Source organism: Oryctolagus cuniculus, chromosome 11 (genome assembly GCF_051225735.1).
Source record: "Oryctolagus cuniculus isolate XC-2025 breed Fujian yellow rabbit chromosome 11, ASM5122573v1, whole genome shotgun sequence".
NCBI classification, from domain to species: Eukaryota; Metazoa; Chordata; class Mammalia; order Lagomorpha; family Leporidae; genus Oryctolagus; species Oryctolagus cuniculus.
In genome coordinates this window covers 90,123,326-90,132,024 of record NC_142877.1, presented here as the reverse complement: position 1 = coordinate 90,132,024, position 8,699 = coordinate 90,123,326, and the positions used below count along the sequence as shown (strand labels likewise).

The 8,699-nt window shown below is 44.9% G+C and overlaps 1 pseudogene; it reads left to right on the top strand.

The window, feature by feature from the left end:
* Positions 1 to 409: 409 nt before the first annotated feature.
* On the top strand, positions 410 to 4,903 carry LOC138844230 (OTU domain-containing protein 4-like; annotated as a pseudogene).
* Positions 4,904 to 8,699: the final 3,796 nt, after the last annotated feature.

Below are 8,699 nucleotides of genomic sequence, written 5' to 3'. Positions count from 1 at the left end.
ATTCCACTCTCTGCTATGACCTGGGAAAGCAGTAGAAGATGGCCCAAGCCCGTGGGCCCCTACACCCATGTGGGAGACCCAGAAGAAGCTCCTGGCTCCTGGCTTCGGATCAGTGCAGATCAGGCCATTGTGGCCAATTTGAGAGTGACCCAGTGGATGGAAGACCTCTCTCTCTCTCTCTCTCTCTCTCTCTCTCTTCTTCTTCTTCTTCTTCTCTCTCTGTGTAACTGTGTAACTCTGACTTTCAAATAAATAATAATTCTTTAAAAAATTAACAGAAATATAAAAATCATATGCGGCTGCTGCTCGCGGAGCGAGAGCCGGAGCCAGGCCGGGGCGTCGAGCTGTCTGCGGTGCGGCCATATGGGGCTAGCCCGCGCCGCACCTGGCCTGCAGCAGAACCAGCAACATGGAGGCGGCCGTCGGTGCCCCAGATGGCGGGGACCAGGACGGCGCGGGGCCCCGCGAGGACGCGTCGCCCATGGACGCCTATCTGCGGAAACTGGGCTTGTATCGCAAACTGGTCGCCAAGGACGGGTCGTGCCTGTTCTGGGCCGTGGCGGAGCAGGTGTTGCACTCTCAGTCTCGTCATGTTGAAGTTAGAATGGCCTGTATTCACTATCTTTGAGAAAACAGAGAGAAATTTGAAGCGGTAATTTGTGATTTTTAAACATGGAAGTTTTTTTTTTAACTTTTATTTAATGAATATAAATTTCCAAAGTACAGCTTATGGATTACAATGGCTTCCCCCCATAACATGCCTCCCACCCGCAACCCTCCCCTTTCCCACTCCCTCTCCCCTTCCATTCACATCAAGATTCATTTTCGATTCTCTTTATATACAGAAGATCAGTTTAGCATACATTAAGTAAAGATGTCAACAGTTTGCTCCCACACAGAAACATAAAGTGAAAAATACTGTTTGAGTACTAGTTATAGCATTAAATCTCAATGAACATGAAAGATTTTATAATTTACCGGGAACCACATGTTTCTCCAGCACAAGTAACTGAAAATAATTTTCCTGAAAAGGTATTACTGTGTTTTTCAAATGGAAATCACCATGATATTGTTTACCCCATAAAGTATAAAGATAGTTCTGCTATGTGTCAGTCTCTTCTTTATGAATTGCTCTATGAGAAGGTGTTGAAAGCTGATGTCAGTAAAATCGTGATGGGACTAGACACTTCTGAAGTAGCTGATGGAAACAACAGTGAAATATCAGATTCAGAGGATGATAGTTGCAAGAGGAAAACTGCTAATGATGTGAATGGATTTAAACCTTTGTCAGGCGATGAGCACTTGAAGAACAATGGGAATTCTACTAGCCTTCCCTTGTCTAGAAAGGTTCTTAAGTCACTCAATCCAGCAGTCTACAGAACTGTGGAATATGAAATTTGGCTGAAGTCTAAACAAACTCAACAAAAGCGTGATTATTCCATTGCTGCTGGTTTACAATATGAAGTTGGAGAGAAATGCCAAGTTAGGTTGGATCACAATGGAAAATTTCCTAATGCAGATATTCAAGGAGTTCACTCTAAGAATGGACCAGTTTTGGTTGAAGAATTGGGAAAAAAAAACATGCTGTGAAGACCCTCAAACCACCTCCCCCAGAAAGCTGGAGCACAGTGTCAGGAAAGAAGATGAAAAAACCTTCTACTTCAGGACAAAATTTTCATTCTGAAATGCATTACAGAGGGCCAAAGAATCCAAGCAAGCCAATAAAAGCCCCATCAATACTACCTCCTCGGCTCCAGCATCCTTTGGGAATAAGACAACACGCATTCTCTAGTCACTCTTCAGGGGCACAGTCTCAGAAATCCTCCAGTGAACACAAAAATCTTGCCAGGACACCTTCACAGATCATGAGAAAACCTGATCGTGAGAGAGCTGAGGATTTTGATCACACGAATAGAGAATCTCACTATTTTGGCCTCTCGCCTGAAGAACGCAGAGAGAAGCAAGCCATAGAAGAATCTCGTTTACTTTATGAGATTCAGAACAGAGATGAACAGGCTTTCCCAGCCGGTTCCATGTCATCAGTCAGTACATCAGCTTCTCAAAGTAGCAACCCGTGTGTCCAGAGAAAATCATCCCACGGAAGTGATAGAAAAGGAAACAGGACCGGCGCCGCGGCTCACTAGGCGCCGGCACACCGGGTTCTAGTCCTGGTTGGGGCACCGGATTCTGTCCCGGTTGCCCCTCTTCCAGGCCAGCTCTCTGCTGTGGCCAGGGAGTGCAGTGGAGGATGGCCCAAGTGCTTGGCCCCTGCACCCCATGGGAGACCAGGATAAGTACCTGGCTCCTGCCATCGGATCAGCGTGGTGCACCGGCCGCGGCGGCCATTGGAGGGTGAACCAACGGCAAAGGAAGACCTTTCTCTCTGTCTCTCTCTCTCACTGTCCACTCTGCCTGTCCAAAAAAAAAAAAAAAAAAAAAGGAAACAGGCGGAGAATGGACACAGAAAAACGGAAGGACAAAGACTCTGTCCATGGATCTACTCACTTGGATAAAAAACCTGAACCAAGTACATTAGAGAATATTAGCGATGATAGATGGGCAAGAATTTCATCACCATTAAAGTCAAAGAAATTAGAGTGCCCATTTCCTGCAGAACCAAAGCCAGCAGAACATGGGTCTCTGTCAAATCCAGCTCCCCTTCTAGTGTCTCCAGAGGTCCATCTAACTCCTGTGGTGCCTTCTTTACCAGCCACTGTGCCAGCCTGGCCAAGTGAACCTACAACTTTTGGACCAACAGGTGTCCCTGCTTCAATTCCTCTTTTATCGGTGACACAGACTCTGACCACTGGACCTGATTCTGCTGTATCCCAAGCTCATTTAACACCTTCTCCAGTTCCTGTGTCAATACAGGCAGTTAACCAGCCCTTGATGCCTTTGCCTCAGACATTGAGCCTTTACCAGGACCCACTGTATCCTGGGTTTCCTTACAATGAAAAGGGAGATGGAGCCACTGCACCACCTTATTCACTGTGTCACACTGGAGAGGACTTGACTAAAGATAAGAATATTCTTCGTTTCTTCTTCAATCTTGGAGTGAAGGCATATAGTTGTCCGATGTGGGCCCCACATTCTTACCTGTACCCTCTGCACCAGGCCTACCTGGCAGCCTGCAGGATGTACCCAAAGGTCCCTGTCCTTGTCTATCCTCATAATCCTTGGTTCCAAGAAGCCCCTTCTGCTCAGAATGAAAGTGATTGTACCTGCACCGACACACACTTTCCTATGCAGACTGAGGCCAGTGTTAATGGCCAAATACCAAAGGCAGAGATTAGACCGCCAACGTTTTCTTCACCTCTGGTTATCGCTCCATCTCAGGTGTCTGAAAGTCACGGACAGTTGTCTTACCACGCTGATCTTGAATCTGAGAACCCTGGGCAGCTTCTTCATGCTGAATATGACGAATCACTAAGTGGCAAGCATATGTTCCCACAACCGTCCTTTGGACCTAATCCATTCTTGGGCCCAGTTCCCATTGCACCTCATTTCTTCCCTCATGTTTGATATTGTGGGGAGCAATCCGGACTAGACTGAGTTGCTTGAATTAAGACTTATTCTATGCATCTGCTCTCCTCTGTGGGGAGCAGCTCGGACTAGACTGTTACTGGAATTAAGACTTATTCTATGCATCTGCTCTCCTACAATATGGCGCTGGGAGAAGAGAAAACAGCTTCCGCACAGCTGCCTCCAGTTCAACCAATTAACTGTAGGACTTGCTCCTGATTGGAGAGCAGCGTACTCGGCGTGTGGGCAGCCGAGTTGGGATTGGCGGAGGAGGACTATAAAGGAGGAGAGAGACGGCATGCACCAGGAACATCTAAGAGGAACATCTAAGGGGAACACCTGTGCAGCCCCCGAGAGAGCTGGCCGGTGGTGTGCCGCTCCCCCATGGAAGTGGGGAATGTGGCAGGGGGAACCACCCTTCCACGGAGGTGGAAGGGTCGGTAGCCAACCCGGGAAGGACCAGCAGCCAACCCGGGAAGAACCAGCAGCAAACCCGGGGAGGGCCGAGCAGACGACAGAACAGCGCAGGGTCCTGTGTCGTTCCTCCACGAAGAGGGGGAGCGACAGATATGGGTACCCTTTTCAGGGATTCTTAGAAAACCCAGTAATGAGGCAGAATATTGTCCTGCCCTCTGATGAGAAAGGAGAATTGGATCTACCGCTGGAAAATCTGGATCTGTCTAAAGAATGTGCTTCCGTTTCAGCTGTAGAGGAGTTTCCCAAAGCCAGGGGTGAAGGTGCACATTCTCTCCCTGAAGCAAGTGTGAGCAGTAAGCATGAAGGCCGGGCAGAGCAGTCATCCCAGACACGGAAAGCAGATCTGGCACTGGCCTCTGTCCCTCCCGGAGGAGAGGGAACGGCTCATCTTCCCGTTCAGATTCTAAACACAGAGAGGGAAACTGTGCCAGTTGAACCTGAGCCTAAAAGGACCATTCAGAATCTGGAAGAAAAACCAAGAAAAGTAAAAGATCCTAAGACTGCTGCTGATGTGGTTAGCCCTGGGACCAACTCTGTGGATAGCAGAGTACAAAGACCAAAAGAAGAGAGTTCAGAAGATGAAAATGAAGTATCTAATATTTTGAGAAGTGGTAGATCCAAGCAGTTCTATAATCAAACTTATGGAGGCAGGAAATACAAAAGTGATTGGGGCTATTCTGGTAGGGGTGGCTATCAGCACCTGAGAGCTGAGGAGCCCTGAAAAGGGAAGCCAAGCAGAGGCCGGGATGAAGGTTATCAGTACCATCGCAATGTCAGAGGACGGCCCTATAGTGGCGACAGGAGGAGATCAGGGATGGGAGATGGCCACAGGGGACTGTGGGGAGCAGGGCCCATCTGCTATAACATGGCAGGGCCTGTCGCCCGGGAGACAGATAAGTACTAAGACTGTGGACAAATAAATACTGAGGACAAATACTGAGATTACTGAGACTAGATTAAACTACTGGAACTGCTAAGACTAACTCTATGCATCTGCTCTCCCACCATATGGCGCCGAGAGGGAGTGAACAACTTCCACACAGCTGCCTCACCAATTCGACTAACAAGCTGCAGGAGCTGATCCTGCCCCTAATTGGAGGAAAGCAGCGTGCTCAGCACGTGGGGAGAGAACACCAGCAGAGTTGGGATTGGTGGAAGAGGACTATAAAGGAGGAGAGAGACAACAGGCAAGAGGAACATCTGAGGAACCCCTGAGAGAGCTGGCCGGCGGTGTGCCGCTCCTCCACGGAAGCAGGGGAAGCAGCGGGGGTGCCGCCCCTCCGCGGAGGCAGGGGGGAGCAGCAGCAAACCCGGGAAGGGCCGGGGAAAGAGAACAATGCAGGGTCCGGTGTCGTTCCTCCGCGAGTGGGGGAGCGACAGGGGACAACACACTTGATGGTTGTTGCTGGAGTCTTTTAGAGCAGAAACCCTTTCTTAGGTGGAGTGTTTCTGAAGGCTTTAAAAAATACATTCAAATAAAAACCCAAATTGGAACTGTCTCCTCCCCTCCACATTCAGCCTCGCTCCCACTCTGGACGAGAGAATCTGGACAGGACTTCAAGGGGGCACGTGGATTTCTGGCATTGCCACTTCACTCACAGTTTGATTTATCAGGTGACTTCTCCCCTAACAATTAGGAAATAAGTTTGTTAAAGTATTTTTTATAAACAACTTAATATAAAACATTAAAAAATAAAAAAAAATCATATGCATTTACAGGATATTCTGTGATTTTGTTGTATGTATATAATGTACAATGTCCAATCAGGGTAAATATGTTCATCCTTTCAAGCATTTTACATTTCTGTACAGTGAAAACATTCAAAAAACCATATCTCCTAATAATTCAATAGAGTAATATGCACTAAATTTACATTATCTATGTTCAACTTACTGTGCAATAGAACCTCAGAACTTCTTACTCGTGTCTAGCTATAACCTAGTTCCCATGAATCGAGTTTTCCAAATCCCTCTGCTCTTTTCCCTCCACCCTCTGGTTACCATGATTATGTTTTTAAATTCTTTGAGATCACCTATTGTCTTTATACTGCACATATGAGAGAGGTGATGTGATGCTTGCCTCTCCGTGCTTGACTTGCTTCTCTTTACATAATGACCTTCAGTTCCAACTGTGGTGTGCAAATGACAAAATTGTATCCTTTTTTATGACTGAGGAAAATATTGACTATATACACCACATTTTCTTCACCCATTCATCACTGAATAGACATTTAGGTTGTTTCTATTTCTGGTTATTCTGAAAAGTGATGAAATAAACATGGGACTGCAAATGTCTCTTTGACACATAGGTTTCATTTCCCTTGGCTATATGTCCAAGAGTGTGACTGTTGGATCCTAAGGTAGTTCTATTTTTTAGGGTTTTTTTTGGGGGGGTGGGGTGGGGCTACATACTATTTCCCACAATGGCTGTGCTAATTTACATTCCCAACAACAGCTTGTAAGGGTTTCCTTTTCTCTTCTTGCCAAAACTTATAATGTTTTATTTGAGTTCTCAGGAGGGTTATATTAGTTTGATCAAAACATTGAAGTAATTTTCATAAAAGATTTATTTACTAATTGAAAGGCAGTTACCAAGATGGAGACAGAGAGACAGAGAGATCTTCCACAAACTGGTTTGCTCCTCAAATGGTCACAAAGGCTAAGGTTGGGCCAGGCTGAAGCCAGGAGCCTAGACCTCCATCCTGGTTTCCCATGTGGGTAAAAGGGACCCAAGAACTTGGGCCATTTTCCACTGCTTTCCCAGGCTCATTAATAGGGAGCTGGATCAGAAGAGGAACAGCAAGGAATTGAACCGGAACTCATTGTATGCCAGTGTCACAGGCTATGGCTTAACCACCTGTGGCACAGTGTTGGCCTTAATGAACTGATTTTGAAAAAAAGAATAAAATGCATTAATTTAAAAGTGAAAAAGAAAAAAACCTTGTCACCTTGTGTCTTTTTGATAGTAGCCATTCTAACTGGGAGATAATATATGATTCTGATTTACATTTCCTTGGTGATAAGTGATATTGAGCATTTTTTCATGTACCTGTTAATCATTTGTATGCCTTCCTTTGTGAAATGCTTGTTTATATCTGTTGACAATTTTTAAGTGAGTTGCTTGTTTGTTTTTGCTACTGAGTTGCTTGAGTTCTTTATATATTCTGAATATTAACTCCTTGTCAGATATATAGCTTGCACATCTTCTCTCCCTTTCTGTAGGTTGTCTCTCAGCTCTGCTGACTGTTTCTTTTGTTGTGTAGCAACTTTTTAGTTCATTTTTTAATTCCATTTGCCCTGGAACTTTTTGAAATACCTGATAATTCCAAACACTTGATTTCAGGACGTAACTAGAGGGCACTTGTAATCAAAACAGCATGGTACTGGTACAGAAAGAGATGGATAGACCAATGGAACAGAATTGAAACACCAGAAATCAATCCAAACATCTACAGCCAACTCATATTTGAACAAGGATCCAAAACCAATCCCTGGAGTAAGGAAACTCTATTCAATAAATGGTGCTGGGAAAATTGGATTTCCATGTGCAGAATCATGAAGCAAGACCCCTACCTTTCACCTTACACAAAAATTCACTTAACATGGGTTAAAGACTTAAATCTACGACCCTACACCACCAAATTATTAGAGAGCATTGGAAAAACCCTGCAAGATACAGGTACCGGCAATGACTTCTTGGAAAACACCCCAGAAGCACAGGCAGTCAAAGCCAAAATTAACATTTGGGATTGCATCAAATTGAGAAGTTTCTGTACTGCAAAAGAAACAGTCAGGAGAGTGAAGAGACAACCAACAGAATGGGAAAAAATATTTGGAACTATGCAACTGATAAAGGGTTGATAACCAGAATCTACAAAGAAATCAAGAAACTCCACAACTTCAAAACAAACAACCCACTTAAGAGATGGGCCAAGGACCTCAATAGACATTTTTCAAAAGAGGAAATCCAAATGGCCAACAGACACATGAAAAAATGTTCAAGATCACTACCAATCAGGGAAATGCAAATCAAAACCACAATGAGGTTTCACCTCACCCCAGTTAGAATGGCTCACATTCAGAAATCTACCAACAATAGGTGCTGGACAGGATGTGGGGAAAAAGGGACACTAACCCACTGGTGGTGGGAATGCAAATTGGTTAAGCCACTATGGAAGTCAGTTTGGAGATTCCTCAGAAACCTGAATATAACCCTACCATTCAACCCAGCCATCCCACTCCTTGGAATTTACCCAAAGGAAATGAAATTGCAAACAAACAAACTGTCTGCACATTAATGTTTATTGCAGCTCTATTCACAATAGCTAAGACCTGGAACCAACCCAAATGCCCATCAACAGTAGACTAGATAAAGAAATTATGGGACATGTACTCTATAGAATACTATACAGCAGTCAAAAACAACGAAACCCGGTCATTTGCAACAAGATGGAGGAATTTGGAAAACATCATGCTGAGTGAAATAAGCCAGTCCCAAGGGGACAAATACCATATGTTCTCCCTGATCGATGACAACTAACGGAGCACCAAAGGGGAAACTAGTTGAAATGAAATGGACACTATGAGAAACAGTGACTTGATCAGCTCTTGTCCTGACGGTTGATGTACAATGTAATACTTTATCCATTTTAGTATTTTTTTTGTTCTAGTACCGTTGGTTGAACTCTGTAATTAACACA